At 35.3% G+C, this 22,310-nt stretch overlaps 1 pseudogene; it reads left to right on the top strand.

The window, feature by feature from the left end:
- The first annotated feature begins 293 nt into the window (after nucleotides 1-293).
- LOC100926900 lies at nucleotides 294-21,827 on the top strand (annotated as a pseudogene).
- The last annotated feature ends 483 nt before the right edge of the window (nucleotides 21,828-22,310 follow it).

A 22,310-nucleotide genomic window follows, 5' to 3' on the forward strand; every position in this document is an offset into this window, starting at 1 on the left:
CACCACACTCTCCAACCCTGCCATTGATGAGTCTTTTCCCCATCACATTTCTTTTTGTTTGTTTGTTGTTTTTTGGCAACATTGCTTCACATTGATGTTGAGCTTCCTCCTGTTGTTTATCTACACAAAAAGTGTAGATAAAAGTCACCATAGAGATCCCTTATTTCACATGTGCAAATATCCATCATATGATGATCATTATATTTGATATTTGTTAAGTCAGCAACAAAATAAATAAAAGTAAACTTTAAAAACAGCCCCTTGGCCAGGAGTGGAACATGACTGGGCGCTAAATGTCACTGTCAGCTCTGGGCTGTCAGCAGAACAGGTGCCTAAATAGGGCCCATGCTAAGGAGAAACCCAAGAAGCCAGGTTGGCCAGAACTAAGGCAGGCCCTTCCTGAAAAGATGCCAGCTGGGGCACGCTAGAGCTGCTAACACAGGAGACTCTTGGCTTCTTCCCTGGTCAGGGGCAGTGCCCAAAATGGCATCCTCAAAACCGATGGGACCTAACAGGAGCCAGAGGGCTGCCCCCAGCCAAGTCAGGGATGGAAACTTCAAAGCTGCTATTTCTGTCCCTCAACAAAATTGGCTTCCTGACAGTCTGAAGTGGCTGCCTAATGCCCTGCGCCCACTATTGTTTCTCCCTGCCAGTCCTTTCTGAGTGTGTCTCAGCTGATGGGACTGGAGCAGAGGGGTGGGGAAAAGGCTTTTGAAAGCCAGCCAGGCAGAAACTTCAAGACAGTAAAGACTTTGAACAGGGATTATTTGCAGCCTTGGGTTAAGCAGTTGTCTGGAGGGAGGCCCTGGGAAATGAACAGGGGTGCACTCTAACCAGACTTCAATGGAACACTTGTTTGGGTGTGGAGGGGATGAGGAGGAGGGAGGTGACTTATACTATCTTTTAACAAGCAGCAGAGGAAGTGCTTTTTAAATCCCAGAAGTGGCTGAGAAAGGCCTCTACTGGTAATCAGGTGCCACTGGCAGTCTTCGAGTCGCTGAAAATGCTGAGCCTTGACAAGTGGGAGCCAGCTGGTGGTTATGTTGCCATGTCAACAGGAAGAGGCCCTAGTGTGGCTTTGTTTGCCCATCACCAAGTTCATTGTCAGAGTGCTTGTAGCTGGGCTGGGCTGGGGGACCATAGGAAGACCGGGACATTGACCTAAAGAGCAGCAGCCAAAGGGGAACTTCTGGTGTAATTTTGCCTGTTTCTGGGGAACAGGGAAGGGGAAGGCAGGAAAATAGCCAGAGACTCTTTGGAAGAGAAGACAAATCGACCTGTTGTCTTTTGATCATTTTTGCTGGTGTTTTAGAAATGCCTTGCTCCAGATTTTCAAAGGGGAAAGCACTTGGAGAAATGGGGAATAAACAAATATAGGCAAAAAGTGGGGGTAGGGAAAATCTTCTGAATCTAAGCTCATTATGTACCCTAAACCTCCTCCTGCCTCCACTTTCTGGACTTCAGCTCCCCAGTAACTTTGGAGTCATCAGAATTGATTTCAAATATTACTGTGTGACCTGGTATAAATTCTTTGTCCTATCTGGGTGTCAGTTTCTGGTCTGTAAAATGAGGGAGTTGGACTAGATGGATCATGATTTTAGAGCTAGAATACAGAATAGAAGTCATCCAACCTCTTTATTTTTATTGATGAGGAAACTGAGGCACAGAAGGGTTGTGTCACACGGTTAGTAAGTGACCAAGCTACAATTTGAATTCTATTCTTTCTGACTCCAAGTCCAAGATGCTACCATCTCTTCCTGTTCTGGATCTGAGATCCCTTAGTCTTTGACCTTGTTCACCTTTACTCCTGGTTACTGGTGACCAGGGAATGGGCGAAAGATCAAGGGTCCACTTTGTAAATTATGATCATTGAGAAGTAGCATCTATGGATCTGGAATCAGGTGAGAGCCAGACTGAAATTTTATCTCGAATATTTTCTTCACTATAACCATGAACAAGTCATAACTCTACAGCCTTGATTACCTCATTTCTAAAAAACCAACATCTTGGAGTTATTATGAGGATGTAATGAGGTTATAATAGAAGAGCTATATTTATCATGATGGAAATGGTCGTTTCAGCCAGGACCAGTCCTGATTAAGGGGAGGAGAAGATGAGCAAGTCATATAAAGAAGGGAGACAGGCAGGGCAAGAACAAAATCAAAACCTGGCTGGATTATGCTCAGAATTGTTTTCTTCTCATGAAATGAGGATTTAACCCCTTCAGGATCTTCATGTTCTATTTCAGGTAGTGAAAGTGTAACTGCTGAGCCAATCATGCTCAATCTGTTTTTATCATCAAGGCATTCTAAATAAACCCATGCAGCAGGCAGAATGTTTGGTACTCCCTGCCTTCTTCCTCCCCAGTCTTGTTCCTGATTTCTGGTCTAATGCCCCTGAGACAGGTACCTTGATTTCTTGTTTGCACCTTTTCCACATGCTTTTATATATTGTCTTCACCCACTCCCAACCATTAAAATGTAAACTCCTTGAGAGCAGGAACAGTATTTCTGTTTGTATTTGTAGCTCCCATTTAGCATAGCACCTAGCATATAGCACTGTTTTTATCCTTCATTTTTTTTCCCTTTCTTCTTCCTTTCCTTTCCTCCGGTGTTCCATATCCCTATATTTGTGACCAAGATACTCGATGCAGTCATTTCTTCCTCTGACTTCTCAGGTCAGTCTAAGAACCCAGGATTATTTTCTCCAGACTATTTATTTCTCCTTTACTTAATTAAAAATATTTTAAGGAATTATCACTTCGAAGTGATCTCCTAACAATGCCCAAAGAGCTATCAAACTGTGCATAACCTTTGATCCAGCAGTGTTTCTACTGGGTCTGTATCCCAAAGAGATCTTAGAAGAGGAAAAGGGACCCACATGTGCAAAAATGTTTGTGGCAGCTCTTTTTGTAGTGGTAAGAAGCTGGAAACCGAGTGGATGCGCATCCAGTTGGAGAATGGCTGAATAAGTTATGATATATGAATGTTATGGAATATTATTATTCTAGAAGAACAATATATTCTTAAATATATATAAGATCAGCAGGATGATTTCAGAGAGGCCTGGAGAGACATATAAACTTATAAAACAAATAAATGGGAAATAGTTAAAAGCAAGAGCTAAGTGAAGTGAGCAGAACCAGGAGATCATTGTACACGGTACACGGCAACAAGATTATATGATGATTGATTCTAATGGACGTGGCTCTTCTCAACAATGAGATGATTCAGACCAGTTCCAATGATCTTATGATGAAGAGAAGTATTTGTACCCAGAGAGAAGATTATGGGAAATGAATGCGGACCACACATACCATTTTCATTTTTTTGTTATTGTTTGCTTGCATTTTTCTTTCTCATTTTTTTTTCCTTTTTGATCTGATTTTTCCTGTGCACCACAATAATTGTGGGAATATGTATAGAAGAATTGCACATGTTTAACATATATTAGATTACTTGCCATTTGGAGTAGGGAATGGGAGGAGGGAAAAAATTGGAACACAAAGTTATATGCAAGGATGAATGTGGAAAAGTATCCATGAATATGTTTTGAAAATAAAAAGCTTTAAAAATAATAAAAAAGAAGTGATTTCTTAAGTGAATGTATCCTATTAAGGATGAGAGATTTCTGTGTTTATGAAACCGTAATGATATCATTGCAGTAGCTGGGCTGCAAAGAGACTTTGAACAATAGTTACCCGACATCAATCTCCCAAAGCCTATTGTTCTCATATATAAGGAAAACAAGTTTATTTGTTCTTGTTTGAGGGGTTAAATATATTGCCTACTCTTCAATTCAATAAACATTTTAGAAGCCTATTTGTGAGGCACTTTTAGTTATCAGCTTCAAGGTACAAAATGGGGCAAAATGGTTAGCTGGTAGTTACTTTGATAAAGAGCTGGGGGTTGGGAGCCATAGTGGCCTGCCAGATCAATATGAGCCACCAGTTTATTATAGCAGTCAAAAGTGATTGCAATCTTAGGTTTATTAAGAGATTATAACTCAATGAAAAGAGTGCTAATTCTCAAGTCTGGGGATTTTAAGACTAGAGTTCTCCAAGTTATCTTGTATCTATCTAGGTTGGACATAGCCATTTGCACAATGATTGTGAACTCCTTAAAAGTAAGTGTTGTGGTCTTTCTTAACACAGAACTTGGCACATAGTGAACAATGAATAAAAACTTCTTGATGTGACTTGGAATTTTTAGCTGGGTGATCTTAGACAAGTCATTTAGCTTCTTTGCTATTTGAACCTCAGTTTTTTCATCTGTAAAATGGACTAAACAATCTTTAACATCCCTGCCGGCTCTGATCTATGACTGGGGAAGTGATAATCCTCCTGTACTATGGCCTCATTACACCACATTCAGTTCTCAGTGTCACATAGTTTTGGGTTGCTTTTTTGGGTGTGTCCTGAGATGCCGCTCAATCTGGAATCACACGTTTAAAAAGAACATTAGTATTCTGGAGAATGTCCAGAGAAGAGCAGCCAGTAAGATAAAGGGACTCTGGTTTGTCTCATACAAGGATCTATTGAAGGAACTAAGGATGCTCAGCCTAGAGAAGAAAAGACTGAGGAAGAATAAGCTCACAGTTTTCAAGTATGGAAGAGTTGTCACGGGGGGAAAGGAAGTAGACCTAGGCAGAATTGGGGATAATGGCTAAGAGGCAAATTTAGGCTTTGGGGCAAGAAGAAAAGTTCCCTGATAATTAGTACTATCCAGAAAAAAAATCCAATGTCTTGTTTGGGACAAAAGGATGCACCTTTGTTATCTTCCGTCAGTGACTGGAGAGTCAGTTACTCATTAGGGATGTTAGAAAAAGGAAGCTTGGTAAGGGAGAAAGATCCCTTCCAGCTCCTAAAATATGTGATGCAATGTTATTGTCTTTTTTTTTTCAAAGAAGATTAATGACATCATGGACTGATGTCTTGACTAGGGAGTAGTCCGTTGGATTTTAGTGAAGCAAAGTTACACAAAGTTGTCAACCTCACTCTTCCAGAATCCTTGAAATGCAATGGCAAGACAAGAGTCAAGAGGACTGATGATGGCCCAGAACACATTGGGTGAACTTGATACCTTTGATGGCTGACCAAACTCTAAGCACTCCACAGAGTCTGCTTCAGATGTCTCAAAGCCTTCGGACCAAACTGTTCTTATCCATCCATTCCATGACTGGGTGGGGACGTGGGGGAGATGACTAATAGAGAGGGAATGTCTTCACATTCTCAGGATAGACAGGTTTGAGGGTCCTCCAATTATAAAGACCCACAGCATTGAAAACAAAATCTTTAATTAATTCATAGACTTTATTTAGGGTAGTATAAATTCCACCACCACCTTTTTTTTTTTTTTTTTGCAAAAAATAGAATTTTTTTTAACAATCAATATTAATCATTCCCTCTTTAAAATTCAAGCAGCTGTTAGTACAAGCTTCCAAGATACACACATTACTGTGTTCCTCAAGAATAATCAATAATTTCCTGCTTCCTCAATAAGAAAATACACCAGCCTACTATTTAGAGCTCTCCCTAACCAATCAACAAGAATTTAAGTGCCAATTTACCTAGCACAGTGCTAGGTTATAAAGCTATAAATCAATGAAACAATTACATACTCTAAGGTGTATTCTAATGAAGGAAACAACAAAGGCATGGATGGGTATATGCAGACTGAATATAAAAAGAATAAAAACAAATAAGTGGGAAATAGTTAAATGCAAGGTAGTTTGAGAAGGAGGACAGTAGTGAACAGTTGAACACATCGAGCAAGACTTCTTGTAGAAGCTACTGCTTTAATTGATTTTTTTTTAAAGAAAAGAAAGGTTCTTTGGGGCAGAAGTAGGGAGGGAATTTATTATATGCATGGTGATTAAGCAATACAAAGACCTGGAGATGAGAGATGGATGTTGTGTATGAGAAATAAAGAGAAGCCCATTTTGTCTAAGTGGAAGATGCCCACGACCTAGCATAGTAACTGGCACACATTAGGGATAGTGTAATGTCCAGTGAAGCTTAGATCAGGTGTAGCCAGATTGTATGGAGGTTTAAAACCAAAGAGAATGGTCTACACTTGATTTGGGGGCAAACGGAAGCTGCTGGATTTGATTGAGTCAGATTGTGATCTGAGAAAGTCTCTTTGGCAGCTGTGCATACTGCTGAGAGACTTGAGACAGGGAGGACAAATTGGGAGGCTGATGTAATCATCTAGGCAAGGAGTGATAAGTGTCTAAACTGAGATCTTAGATATCTGAGTAAAGAAAAATGCCAGCTACACGAGATGTTATAGAAGAAATGGCAAGGTTTGGCAACGAGTTGGCCATGAGGTGGTTGACACAAGTGAAGAAACATGGGAAATGCTGAAGTTACAGACCAAGGTGATTGTGAGAAGGGGGATGCCTTGAGCAGACATTAGGAAACTGAGAAGAGGGAATGTCCTGGGGAGAAAATTAAGGAGTTCTGTTTTGGATGTTTTGAGTTTGAAATCACAAGATACCTGTTATTTCACATTTATTTTATATGATGACTTCTCACTCTATTCCAGTCAAACTCGGCTAGTAATTATTCCCTGCACTAGACATTCTGACAAGCTAGCCCCATTTCTAGATTGCATGCCTTGTTCATCTTTTGTTTTCATGATTATTTCTCTTCCTTCTAGGCTCAGCTCCAAAGTTATCTCTCCCATGAAGCTTTACCTAATCATCATATGTTTATCATAGATGAAAATCTGATCATCTAGACCACTTCCTTCCCATTTCACAGATGAGGAAACTGGAACAAAAATGTTAGGAAGCTTATCCAGGGGTCACACAGATGGCAAGAGTCAGGGATGGGAATAAACCAGGTCCACCGACAACCAACCCTGCTAGAATTAAAGCAAGGCTGATTCTCAAGATAAGGATAAAAATAAAAGATAACTCATTAAAAACTTAAGAAAAATTAAGAAAGATTACTCCTCCTGAGAAACAGGAGGTCTGGACTTTCAATAACATTTGAAGGAAGTGACCAAGGACATTGACCACTAACAACTGCATGTTTCTTAGTAGTTATTAGTAGTTAAAATTCTAAGAAAACATTATGTTATGTATTTATTTTATAAATGTCTGAGTATTCAATATTATGAAAACAATTGGCATAATTGACTATATCAATAACTAAACTATGATTATATCAAAAGACACAGAAAAAGCATTTGACAAAATCCAACACCCATTCCTACTAAAGACACTAGAGGACATAGATATAGACTGAGTTTTTCTTAAAATGATGAATAGCATTTATGTAAAACCATAAAGCTTCATATGTAATGGAGATAATATGTAATAGGGATAAACTAGAAGCATTATCAAAAAAAATCAGGGGCACCACTATCATCATTACTATTCGATATTGTATTAGAAATTTCAATTTTAGCAATAAGAGAAGAAAAAAGAATTTAAAAGAATTAGAATTGGTAATGAGGAAACAAAACTATCACTCTTTGCAGATGATATAATGGTATACTTCAAGAATACTAGAGAATCAACTGAAAAAGTACTAGAAAAGAGTAACAACTTTAGCAAAGCTACAGGATACAAGAGAAATCCACATAAATAATGGCATTTCTATGTTTTACCAACAAAGTCCAGCAACAAGAGATACAAAGAGAAATTCCATTTTAAAAAAAATATAGATAATATAAAATATTTGGGAGTCTACCTGTCAAGAGAATGTCAGGAACTATATGAATCTAATTATAAAACACTTTCCATGTAAATAAAATTAGCTCTAACAATTGGAAGAATATCATGTAATCATGAATAGGCCAAATTAATATAATAATAATGACAATTCTACCTAAACTAGTCTACTTATTCAATGCCATACCAATCAAACTGTCAAGAAGTTACTTTACAGAGCTCAAAAAAATAATAACAAAATTCATCTGGAAGAACAAAAGGTCAAGAATGTCAAGGGAATTAATGAAAAAATGCAAATGAAGGTGTACCAGACTTAAAACTATGTTATGAAGCACTGGTCATCAAAAACATTTGTTACTGGATCAGAAATAGAATAGTTGATCAGTGGAATAGGTTGGCTTCACAAAACACAATAATCAATGACTATAGTAATCTAGTGTTTGATAAACCCAAAGACTCCAGATTCTGGTATAAGAACTCACTATTTGACAAAAAATTACTGGGAAAATTTGAAAATAAACATTGACCAGTACCTAATACTCTATACCAAGATAAATTTAAAATGGGTTTGAGTTAGACATAAAGGATGATACTGTAAGCAAATTAGGAGAACAAGAGATAATCTACCTCTCAGATCTGTGGAGAAGGAAGAAATTTATGGCCAAAGAAGGAATACAGAATATTATGAAATGCAAAATGGATAATTTTAATTATATTAAGCTAAAAAGGTTTTGTACAAAGAAAACCAATGCATCCAAGATTAGAAGGTAAGCAGAAAAGGGGGGAAATTTTTATATCCAAGGATTCTGATAAAGGCTTCATTTCTAAAATATATAGAGATAATTGGCTCAAATTTTAAGAATACAAGCCATTATATTGATAAATGGTCAAAGGATATGAACACTTTTCAGATGAAGAAATTAAAGCCATTTCTAGTCAAATGAAAAAATGCTCTAAATCATTATTGATTAGAGAAATCCAAATTAAGACAACTTTGAGGTATCACTACACACCTCTATAGCAAAAGATAATAATAAAAGTTGAAGGGGATGTGGGAAAACTTTGATACGAATACATTGTTGATGGAGTTGTGAACTGATCCAACCATTCTGGAGAGCAATTTGAACTATCCCCAAAGGGCTATCAAATTGTGAATATCCTTTGATCCAGCAGTATCTCTACTGGATCATAAAAAGGAGATCATAAAAGATCATAAAAAAGGAGAAAGTACCCACATGTATAAAAATGTTTGTAGCAGCTCTTTTTGTATTGACAAGGAACTAGAAATTGAGTGGATGTCCATTAGTTGGAGAAAGGCTGAATAAGTCATAATATTTGAATGTTATGTAGTATTATTGTTCTATAAGAAATGATCAGCAGGGTGATTTCAGAAAGGCTTGGAAAGACTTACATGAATTGATACTAAGTGAATTGAGTATAATCTAGAGAATATCGTACCCAACAACAACAAAATTATGTAATGATCAGCTCTTATGGACTTGGCCCTTTTCAACAAGGGGATTCAGGCCAATTACAATAAACTTGTGATGAAGAGAGCCCTCTGCATGCAGAAAAAGGACTGTGGGGACTGAATGTGGATCATAAAATAGTATTTTCACCTTTTTTGTTGCTCTTTGCCTGATTTTTTCTTTCTCATTTTTTTTTTTTGCTTTTTAATCTGTTTTTTCTCATATAACATGATAAATGTGAAAATATATATAGAAGAATTGCACATGTTTAACATATAGTGGATTGTTTTCTGTCTGGGGGTGGGGTGAAGGGAAGGAAGAGAGAAAAATGTGGAACACAAGGTTTCTCAAAAGTGAATGCTGAAAACTATCTTTGCACATATTCTGACATATAAAGCTATTGTTGTCAAAAATAAAATAAATAAATGTTATTAATAAAAAAAATAACAACCTCAGTGTTCTATAAAAGATCTCCAAAAAGATAAGTGGCGGACAGGACAGAACACAACCAAAGAAAGAGGATTTGGAGTCCCTGCCATGTGTAAGCAAAAGCACTTTGAAAATGATAAAATGGTATTAAAAATGTTAGGGATTATTTCAAGTGGTCAAGCAGTAATTTTACCTTCCATCCATACTTTAGCTGCTGCCAGATTGGCTGTGGTCAGATAAGAGGCTTTGCTTCATTTCTTCCTCTCTTATGGGCTACTTTACTGCTTCAAGTACCAAGACTATTTCCAAGGGAACAAAAATGCTCTATAAGATGAAGAATAAAAATAAGGCAGTATTAGCATTTTCATACTAATGCTGTAATTATGATTCTAAAGTTTCTTGGCCTCTGAGGAACATAGAGCCATAGATTCAGTGCCAGCTTTCCTCAAAAAAGCTTTTCTACAAGTCATTCCTCTGTAGCTAGAAATATGATGCCCCAGCAGGCTCTGTATTGATAAATCAAAACATTATTTCCAGGTGGGTTCCCCTGAAACATGTTCAGCCTCCCCTTACTTTATTTCTTCTACATAATCATCATCATCACCACCACCACCAACCACTGAGGTGTTCCCTTTTGTTTCTTATTGAGAGCCAAATAATTCCAAAATTAGGATAGGAGAGACAATTTCTGAAACTTGCAAGTACTTTGATTTATGGGGAAATCCACCAACCTTCCTCACTCAAAGCTAGCAGATGCTGCAGGGAATCAAAGCTCTGTCACACCCTTTGGGATCAGGAATGAGATCTGCCGATGAAGCAATGGGACTGATTTGCTTCTGTGGCTTGAAAACTGATTCTGAAAACAATTTCAAAGCAAGAATCATAGAATTACAGAATATAGATGTCTGAAGAAATCCCAGATACCATCAAGGGTACTGCATAGATAAATAAGAAGCCCTCTACAATATCAGATAGTCAGTCAACAATTATTTAGTAAGGACTTACCTATATCAGGCACTGTCCATGTTGCTAGAGATATAAGTCCAAAGAATGAAACAATCTTTGCTCACAAGGAACTCACTTTATGATGGGAAAGATAAAGATGTATAAAAATAAATATAGTACAAATATCAAGAAATTTAATATAAAGTAGTTAAATACAGAGTAAATTAGGGGTAAGGAGATACTAGAACATGGGAGCTCAGAAAATATTTCAAATAAAATGAAATGCCTGAGATTTTGGGGGGGGGTTTAGGTAATAGGAGTTAAATGACTTGCCCAGAGTGACACAGCTAGTAAGTGTCTGAAATCACATTTGAATTCAGGTCCTCCTGAATCTCAGACCAGTGTTTTAACTGCTATACCACCTAGTTGTTCCATGTGAAATCAATCTTGAAGAAAAGTAAGGGTTCTGTAAGGCAAATATAAAGAGGGAATTCACTCCAAGTTTTAGAAGTGGTCAGTAGAAAGGAATAGATATTGGAGATGGAGTATTATGTGAGATGAATATAAAGAAGTCAAGTTTGTCTGGATAACAAAGTAAAGAAGGGGTAAGGAAAGAAAATAAGGAAGTAATTGAGACTGGAAAGATAGGTTGGGACCAGGATGTAGAGGGAGTAGTGGAGTAGTCATAACATATATTTGGATCTTAATATTTATCCTAAGGTTTAGTTCCATATTGCCTAGTACTTGCTAATTTTTTTTTTCTTTTCTCAAAGATGGGGAGGAACTTCTTCCTAACACAGCTTACTCCACTTTTGGACAGCTCCAATTGTTAGAATATTTTTCCCTTATATGAAGTCCCAATCTATCTCTCTGTAACTTCCTCCCATTATTAAAGTTCATCATAATAATAAAGGACATTATTAAAGTCTTTATTGTTATTATTGTTATTAATAGACCTGTGATTTCAACACTGAAAAGGCTCTGGTAAATTTTTAATTACTGCAAGAGTACTTTGGATTAGGAAATTTGTCTAATAACTCAAGTCTTCACCTTCTCTGAAATGTTTTAAGAGAGTGGTTTGCAGCACTGAGAGGTTATATGAATTTCCCAGGGGTACAGAGTACTGACTTATATCAGTATATCAGAAGCAAGACATGAATCTAGACTTTTCTGGTTCTCGGTTCAATTCAATTCAATTCAATGGTAGTGATGTGGATAGAGTACTTACAAAGTTAGGAAGATCTGAGTTCAAGTTTGGCTTCAGATGCTTGCCCTGAGCAAGTCATTTAATCCTGTTTGTGTCAGTTTCTTCGACTGAAAAGTGGAGATAATTAAAACACCTATCTTTCAGGATTGTTGGGAGGATGAAATGATATAACATTTATAAAGGCATAGGATCTAGTACACATGAGGCACTATGTAAATACTTATTCCCTCCTCATTTTTCCTTAAGCATCTACTATGTGCCAGACACTATTCCTTTAAGCCCTGGAATACAATTTTTAAAAAATAGAAAGATAATCACTGCCCTCAAGGAGCTTATAATCTAACAGGAGAGGACTATTCACAAAAGCAAACTTAAAGATTGGGGGGCAGGGCACTAAGAGGTACTTTTCATAGGGGTGTGACATTCAGTGGAGTAGAAATGATGGAGATACATTGATGGAAAATGGGGTTATCTGGAAGGTTCTGAGTCTTCTATAAAGGAAAGCTTTGAAAATAATTTATTGTTCTATCCTCTAATTCTCCAGTCACAAAAGAGACAACTGAGGAAGTTAAGAAGGTATTGAATATAAAAGTCAATCTGCATGGAGAATGGATTTCAGGTAATTATCTTATCAAGAGAGAGCCATGATGTTCAATGCAGTCAATTCAAGCAGAGCTACTGGTGGGAGAGCTATAAGGTCAGTTTTCTATCCATTGTATCACATTGCCTCTCTGTGGTTTTGTGAGATTAATTATTTAACCATTGGTTTATAACATTATTTCAGATTACAATTTTAATTACATATTGACTCTCTATTGATTTTATCTGTCATAAAGCATGCTGTTCAATATGTTTATGTTTAATGCAAATCAGCAACTGTTGATTTGAACAAGCAAATATGGTGATTTAGGAGATTTTTAGCAAGTAATAGGCTATGTGGGACTAAAACTCAGGATAGATATTAAGACCCAATATATAGATTTGGGAGTCATTTGCAAAGCAATATTATGCGAAACATAGTTTTTGGATTATAAGCAATAACAGTCAAATAAATACCCAAAAACATCATCAAAACAGATGAAATCTCCCAGAAAGAGATTATTAAAAAGAACAACAAGAAGAACTAATGATCTTGAAAGACAATTACACTGAGAGGGTGAAAATTTGATAAAGGTCTACCAAAGAAATCTTTAAAATTCAACGATTAATGTAATCAAGAGAGTCAGGAAAGATCAGAAATGCAAAAACCAAATAAGGAGAAAGAATCAAAAAAGAGGTGGTGATGTACACAATCAAAAAATACAGAGAGACGAAGAAGACAAACCAAAAAATAAAGTCTTTATAAATGACATTTGAGGTCATCCATAACCTTAGAGAAACCCATTTCACAAAAGAGATGAGATCAGAAGCCCAATGGAAAGGGGTTGAGATGTAACTGTTATTTTCCATCATTCTTGAAGAGGACCATTATATCAAGGAGGTGATGCTAGGGTGGTAAGAAAGTGAAGGCAGCCAGTGTAGACAATACTTTCTAAGAAGTTGGCACTGAGTTACAGAAAAGACAATAGATAGGAGTTTGAGAGTGTGGAAGAGTCACAATATTGGGGTAAGTTAATTTTTGTATCATAAGCAATAACAGTCAAATAAATACATAGAGCAAAGGAAGAGAAAAGAGATACCCTTAATTGGGCATAGTGGTTAAATTTGGACAGCTAAGAAAATGAAGCATTGCTGGCTTGGGCCCATCCATAAAATGGAAGTGGCAAAGTCCAAAAATTTAGAGCAGTGCCATTATGCTGCCTCTATTTGTATAGTCGTAATCAATATGTATAAGGTTCCAGTTCTACTAATTTATACTAAATCATCTCACATTTCATTCTTGATCTTTCTCCATATTTATATTATAAATAAATTACATATAAATAGATATATATTTAAAACATCATAGTATTCCAATATAGTAATATACCATAATTTATTAAGCCATTCTATATTTATAGAACACATAGTCCATTGTTTTTTTGCTATTGCAGATAAGGAGACTATGAATATTCTTGGAGAAAAAGGTCCTTTTTGTCATGTTTTGGGGTGTGATTCTGACAACAAAACTATTGGTTCAAAAAACATGATCCCTTCTGTAATTCATTCTATACTTTCTCCAAAATGTTTGCATTCCCCCCAACAATATTTTAGTACCTATTTCCCCACAACCCCATCAACATTGATTTGACCCTGCTTTATTATTTTTTAAGGATTTTAATACATTTTTTATTATTTTAAAGGATTGTATTTTATATGTTAATATTAAATATACTAATATTTAAAATACTAGACCTGAGCCTTTTTGTACACTGGGAAAAAGCCAGTAGGTATGAAAAGAGTGGGAGTGTGGTAGGGATGGAGGGAGAGAAGGCAGGAAAGAAAGGAAGAAGAATATAATGAGACACAAACAGAAGGCTTAGCCTTTGCAAGAAGATCCATCAATAATCCTCAGAGACTAAAGCAAAGAAAGATAGGATGAATGAGATTTGAAGAGATTTTGAGATACAGAATAAAAGAGAAGAATGTTTATCCATAGAGAATCAGGACTGAAGTCAGGAGGACCTAAGTTCAAAGCCAGTCTCAGACATTTAACACTATTTTGGCAATTCTTTTAACAATTATTTAACAATCCCTGGCAATTCATTTAATCTGGATTCCCTTTCCTACACACAAACACACACACACACACACACACACACAACATCAACTACAGGCCTTTGTCCCATGGAGAAGTTTGGAGAGCCAAATACAAAATGATTGGTATAAAAATTCCATTAAGTCTATTTGCATCCAATTAAGGCAATAAACATTAGAATTTCTTTTACTACGTTCTTCAAAGGGAAATTGGTGTCCCTTTAAGGAGCCTCTGGGATCATATCAGTGAGATTCAAGCAGGTTCAAAGCAAACAGAAAGAAGAGTCAGCTTTCTTGGTTATTTAATTGATTTTCAGCAAAACTTAACACTATGATATAGATTATGAATTGAGAGAAGTATTTTAGCTGATCCTGAAATGAAAACAAGCCAAAAAAAAAATTAACTCTTCCAAGGTTATAACCACTCTGGGCATTTGGGGACATTGTTCCATTTGGGCAACAAAAATAATAAGCAGCTATAAAATACTTGCCAAGGCCCTAAAATAAGTTGGAAACAGTTCCCAGGAAAGTCACAGTTTTTCCTCTCCACAATCTTTTTCACTATTGTCTCCATTCCCAACCTGTTGAAGCACGAAAATTACCTCAACCAACAAGATGAGATCTTTGTCTGTGGACCTGAATGTTGATTCTTCAATCCAGATTGACATCTCTGATGCCTTTAGTGAAAAAGATAAGGTCAAGTTCACAATGCATACATACAAAGACAATAGACAACTATTTTTCAGAGTCCAGCATTTTCTATTACAAGACCATATGAAGATTTTGTGTGGTTACATGATATAACTGAATCAAGGATATACAGGAGTCACCATACCACCAAAGTTTTTCAAAGCCAGACTTTGATAGCCCCAAAGAGAGGATGTAGAAACTAGAGGAAGATGAAGACTATGACAAAAGGAGAATTTGCAAAAATGAAGCAAGAACAAGATGTGAAATATTTAGCTCTCTTGGAAGACTATAATCCCTGAAGTTTTTCTTCAGCAACCTTCTTCTAATCTTGTCTTCTGCAAAGATCATAACTTCCATGTTTTCCTGGAATATGGGCAGGTCTAAACATTAGGAGGAAACACCAAGATGATATTTGCTGGCTTCTTTAAAAGTATTAAGGATTCTGGGATGAGGGAGTAGGTTAGAAAATTCCAGGTTCAAGTAATCTGATAAACTAAATGAAATAGATGAATAGTTACAAAAATATAGATTGCCCAGATTAACAGATGAGGAAATAAATTACCTAAATAGTCCCATTTTAGAAGAAGAAATTGAACAAGTTATTAATCAACTCCCTAAGAAAAAATCCCCAGGGCCAAATGGATTTACATGTGAATTCTTCCAAATATTTAAAGACCAAGTAATTCTATTAATATATAAACTATTTGGAAGGGGTAATTCTATCAAATTCCTTTTATGACTCAGATATGGTGCTGATATCTAAACCAGATAAGGTCAAAACAGAGAAAGAAAATTATAGATAAATTTCCCTAATGAATATTGATGCCAAAATCTTAAATAAAACAGATTACAGCAAGTTATTCCCAGGAAAATACACCATGACCTAGTAGGATTTATACCAGGAATGCAGGGCTAATGCAATATTAGGAAAACTATTAACATAATTGACCATATCAATAACCAAACTAACAAAAATCACATAATTATCTCAATAGATACAGAAAAAGCATTTAACAAAATCTAACACCCATTCCTATCAAAAACATTAGAGTAGAGAAATAAGTGGAGTTTTCCTTAAAATGATCAGTAGCATCTATTTAAAACCATCAGCAAGCATCAGATCTAATGGGGATAAAATAGAACCATTCCGAATAACATCAGGGGTGAAACAAGGTTGCCCACTATCACCATTACTAGTCAATATTGTATTAGAAATGTTAGCTTTAGCTAAGAGAAGAAAAAGAAATTAAAGGAATTAGAGCAGGTAAAGAGGTAACAAATTATCACTCTTTGCAGATACGAGGGTATACTTAAGAGTATCCTAGAGAATAACTAAAAAACAATTCATAACTATGGCAGAGTTTAAGGATACAAAATAAATCCACATAAATCATCAGCATTTTTGTATGTTACCAATGAAGTCCAGCAGCAAGTGATACAAAGAGAAATTCCATTTAAAAATTCTAGATAATATAAAATACTTGGGAGTCTACCTGCCAAGGCAGTCAAGAATTATATGATTGCAAAACATTTTCCACTCAGATAAAATCAGATCTAATCAATTGCAAAAATATCAAGTGTTAAGGCAGGATGAGCTAATATAATAAAAATGACAATACTACCTAAATTAATCTACTTGTCCAGTGCTATGCCAATCAGACTCCCAAGAAATTATTTTACAAAGCTAGAAAAAATAATAACCAAAGTTCATCTGGAAGAACAAAAAGTCATTGACCCACACATAATATCCTATACCAAGGTAAGGTCAAAATGGGTTCATGATTTAGAAATAAGGAGTGGTATTATAAGTGAATCTATAATCTACCCCTCAGATCTGTGGAGAAGAAAGGAATCTATGGGCAAAGAACTGGAGTACATTATTGAATGCAAAATGGATAATTTTGATTATAGTATGTTAAAAAGTTTTTATACAAATAAAACCAATATAGACAAGATTAGAAGGGAAGCAATAAACTGGGGGAGGGGGGATTTTTACATTCAAGGGTTCTCATAAAAATCTCTATATATTTTAGAGAATTGACTCAAATTTATAATAATCCAATCCATTCTTTAATTGATAAATGGTCAAAGGACATGAATAGGCAATTTTCAGATGAAGACATTAAAACCACTTGTCATCTTTAAAAAATGCTTTAAATCATTATTAATCAGAGAAATGTAAATTAAAATAACTCTGAAGTACCACTACACACTTCTCAGATTAGCTAAGAGGACAGGAAAAGATAGTGATGAATGTTGGAAGGAATATGGGAAAACTGGGACACTGATACATTGTTGGTGGAGTTGTGAACTGATCCAATCATTCTGAGAGCAATTTGAAACTGTGCATATCCAGAAATGTCTCTATTGGGCCTGTATCCCAAAGAGATCACAAAAAAGGGAAAGGGACACCACATGATGCAAAAATGTTTGTGGCAGCCCTTTTCATAGTGGCAAGAAACAGGAAATTGAGCAGCTGCCCATTAGCTGAAGAATGACTGAATAAATTATGTTATATAAATGTTGTGGAATATTATTGCTCTGTAAGAAATGACCAGCAGGATGAATACAGAGAGGCTTGGAGAGACTTACATGAAGTGATGCTGAGTGAAATGAGCAGAACCAGGAGATCATTATACACAGGAACAAGACTATACAATGATCAATTCTGATGGACATGATACTTCTCAGCAACGAGATGAGTCAGGCCATTTCCAATGGTCTTGTGCTGAAGAGGGCCAGCTACACCCAGAGAGAGAACTGTGGGGACTGAGTGTGTATCACAACATAGTGTTTTTGTCTTTTTTATAGATTTGCTTGCATTTTGTTTTCTTTCTCATTTTTTTTTCCTTTTTGGTCTGATTTTTCTTGTGCTCTATGATAATTGTGGAAATATGTATAGAAGAGCTGCACATGTTTAATATATTTGATTACTTGCCATCTAGGGAAGGGAGTGGGAGGAAGGGAAGGAAAAAATTTTGAAACACAAGGTTTTGCAAAGGTGAATGTTCAAAAGTATCTAGGCATATGCTTTTATGTTTTGAAAATAAACAGCTTTAATCATAAAAAGAAAAGAAAATTCAGGCTCTTTAGATTTCACTCACAAACAAGACAAAATAGCATCTCTGCACTAAAATGTAAAGAAGTAAAAATAAATAAAATTTAGGGTAGAACAGTAGGCCTCCTGGGACAACCAGAGGAGATCCAAAGAAAGATCCTAGAATGGAAGTTTTGCTCAAATGAAATGTAAACATTTCTAGCCTAGTATCACTGAAACAACAAGCTGTGGACTCTGGGGCTAGCTAGGTTGGGAGATAGATCTAGCTCCAGCCATGGGATATTTTTTAACTTCCGTACTGTGAGAAATCTTGTATCTGAGCCAGAGAAGATTGAGAAAACCTCTGCTGATAAAGGATGCCAAGCTGTGTGGATGTGATGTGGCCCTGGGCAAGAGGGAACCCAGCACCTACCCCATAAGTATAAAAGCAGTGGGGAAAGGACTCTGCTGACTGGGCACTTAAAGGAGTGTGGAGTTCTTTTTTTCAGTTCCAGGACAGAAGGGAGAATTGAAAAAGGACCTGAGACTCAAAAGCACCATTTGTAGAGGTGATTAAATGAATAAGTTGCCATAATTTTTAAAAAATGGACAAAGGAAAAAGAACCCAAGCATAGAAAGTTTCTGTGAGAATAAAGAAGACCTGGGTCCATCTTCAGAAAAGGATATTGAAGCAAAAGGGGAAAAAAAAGTCTGTCCTTCTCCAAAGAGTAAAGTCAAATGACCACCTGTCCAAAAAGAATTCAAAGAACTTTTAAAAGACTTTAAAAACCAAATGGAAAAAAATTCTAAAAAATAAAAAAGCAGAAACAATTCAAGAAAAACAAGAAGATTATGAAAAGAAGATTGATCAATTTTAAAAAAAGATCCAAAATTTTAGGAAAAAAACAACTCCTTGAAAATTAGAATTGGAGTAGGAAAGGCCAGCAAAGTTATGAGACCAAGAAATAATAAAACAAACAAAAAGAATGAAAAAATAGAAGAAATATTAAATATCTCATAAGAATAACAACTGATCTAGAGAATAGATTAAGAGAAAACATTAGAATAATTGGGCTACCTGAAAACTATGATCAAAAAAACCCACAAAAGAATCTTGATAAAATGATACAAGAAATAATTAGAGAAAGTTGTCCTAAGTATTAGAACAAAACAGGAAAGAAATAGAAATAGAAAAAATCCACCCATCGCAACCTGAAATACTGTAAAGGAAACCTACAGAAATATTATAGCCAAATTCTGAAACCCCCAGCTCAAGGAGAAAATATGAGCAAGGAAAAAAAAACAATCCTAAAACAGCAGAGCCACAATTAGAATCACTCAAGATCTCACAGTGGCTATACTAAAAGATCACAAGTTTTGAGATATTATATATCCAAGAACAAAAGAACTGAAGTTGTGACCAAAAATATCATACCAGTAAAGTTGATCCTGAACAACAAAAAAATGAATAATCAATGAATTTCCAGACTTTCTAGAGTTTGTTATAAAAATACTTGAACTTAATAGAATATTTTACACATAAGATTCAAGAGAAATACATAGTGAACACCAAAGACTAACTACAAGAGATTCAATAAGGAAAAACCACTTACTTTTTATATGTGGAAATGTAAACCACATGTCATTAAAGTGTCATTAGTATCTGAGTAGTTCAAAAGAAAGATTAGGATAGAGCTATGTATGATGTGATTCTAAAAAGCAAAGCTATAAGAAAAGGTAAAATGAGTTATTATCTTATTGAAATGAAGTATAAGAGGAAGAACTGACACAAAGGAATTAGGGAAGGAGGGCTGGGAGTTCTGGATCATTTCTCTCATAATGAATGGGCTAAAGAGGGAAATATAAACATAAACACACATGTATTTATATATATATATATATATATATATATATATATATATATATATTGAGAGAGAGAGAGAGAGAGAGAAACGTCTTCTAAACTCAGAAAGAAAGAAGGTAGGGAGACAGGAGAAGATAAAGGAAACATTTTTAGAGGAACCCTACTCACATCAGATCTGGGTTCAAGCGAGAACAACATATACTTTTAGTATATTATTAAAATATACATTTAGAAGAGAATACATTTATTAAAAAGAAGAGGGTAAGGGAATAGAAGGGGGTATATAGAAAGGTGTATAGATTAACGGGAATTGGATAAAGAGGGAATAACATAAAGACCTGGAAGACTATAAAAATCTTCTAAATTCAACTAGAAACAAGAGGGCAAGAGAAAAGAAAGGGGAGAAGATAAGGGAGAAATCCTGGGGGTGGAGGAATAGGTTAAATAATAGAAGGACAAAGAATCGGTGGAAGTAAAGCAGAGGAGTCAAGAGGGATAAGAAATGAGATACACATAAATATAATAATAAAGATGTGGAGTAGAAGTTATTAGGTTAGGAAAAAAGTAAGGTAGTAATTATTATCTCAGACAAAGTCAAAATTGAAATATATTTAACCATTAAGAAAAATAGGGAAACTACATTATATATCAGTCATATTATCAGTCACATTAATCAATATTGTATTAGACTATTTAAATTACTAAATAGTATAAGGTTGGAATCTAACTGCAGGGTAGGAATTGAAGAGTTGATGGACTTAGAAAAACTATGTAAAGACTTAGATTTATGAAGGTAGATGTTATTGCCCTTTAGTGAAACAAAGAACAAAAGCATAATAAAGTCTTACATAAATGCATATGAATGTGTATGTGTACACATATGCATGTATATGTACATATGGATTTATTTAGATGTATATGTGTATATGTAATATAGATATATATGATATAGATAGATATTTATAATATAAATATAAATATCTATTATATGTGCATTTATATGTGTGTATATTCGTATGTGTATCCATGCTTAATTGTATCTTTCTTAGGGGATGGGGAGGAAAGGAAGAGGAAGAAAAAGAATAAAGTAAAAAGTGCTCAGCAGAGAACAAAAGAAAACATACAAAGAAGCAAAGATGAACAGCTCTGAACACAATGTGAAATATTTTTGTAGACTTTCTTGAAATAAGTCTATTGCTTTATATTTTTAATCCTCTCATGTTCTGCTGTGTACATAGCAATATTGTCTCTTTTTCTATTTTGTGTTTCAATTTTAAACAAATAGTTTTTGGGTTTTTTTAAAGAGAAGTGTGGCGAAAATGCTGATTGAGTCCTTTGCGAAATTAAGGAGGTAGATGATTTTTTGACCAAGAGAATAATTTCTTCATCAACTATTATAATTGGATTATGAATTCACATGCAAAAACTGGCAATGACCAAATGTCATAAAAATGTTGCAGATAGCTATATCCATACTTCAGCCTGCTTGGGTAGCCTAGTTTTAGAACAGCCAACTGTCATCAAAAAATATTTGCTGAAAATTGCTGATCTATTTGAAAAGCTAAGAAAAGTGGAGGGTCAAGTATCATCAGATAAAGATTTAAAATTCACAGAGCTCCTCAGATATTATAAACTCAACATAGACTCTACTAAGAATCTCTTCTACCGACATACAAAATCCCTCATTGACTATGAAAACTCAAACAAAGCTCTGGACAAACCTTGTTTAAAAAAAAAATGTCAAGCTGACTGAGGCACACCTGCAAGAATGCTGTCCAAATTTTGAAATTTTCTGAATTTTCAAAAGAACTGATCAGTTTTAAAATGTAAAAGTGGCAGCCTTTAGGAAAAAACCTAGCTGAAATGTTTGAACTTGGAAAGCAGGCATGCAAAGAAACAGTGTCTCTCTCTCTCTCTTGCAAAGCTGCAATGCCTTTTCAAGAACAACTCATTTCCTTTACTCTGAATGAACTGAAGATGAATATGAAAATCAGAATCGACTGCACTCAATTTCATTAACCATGGAAGATTTATTTTTATTTTTGACTAAAACTTTAGGTATAAAATTATATACAACTATATATAGATAACTTTCTGAGAAATGATTAATACATAATCATGTTTAATTTTTTTTTAGAATTTTTCTTTGAGTTAAATTGCATGCATGTTATTTAGCAAGAGCTAACCTTTATGTCAAGTAAATTTAATAACTCAAAGTAGACAGAGTTCAAGTTCAAGATTCTAAATAATTCTTTTAAATGGTAAGGAAAGGTGCCCCCCAAAATGTGCCTGTTGGAGCAAAGCATTAGAAGG

The sequence above is a fragment of the Sarcophilus harrisii genome, chromosome 1, assembly GCF_902635505.1.
Source record: "Sarcophilus harrisii chromosome 1, mSarHar1.11, whole genome shotgun sequence".
In the NCBI taxonomy this organism is placed as follows: domain Eukaryota; kingdom Metazoa; phylum Chordata; class Mammalia; order Dasyuromorphia; family Dasyuridae; genus Sarcophilus; species Sarcophilus harrisii.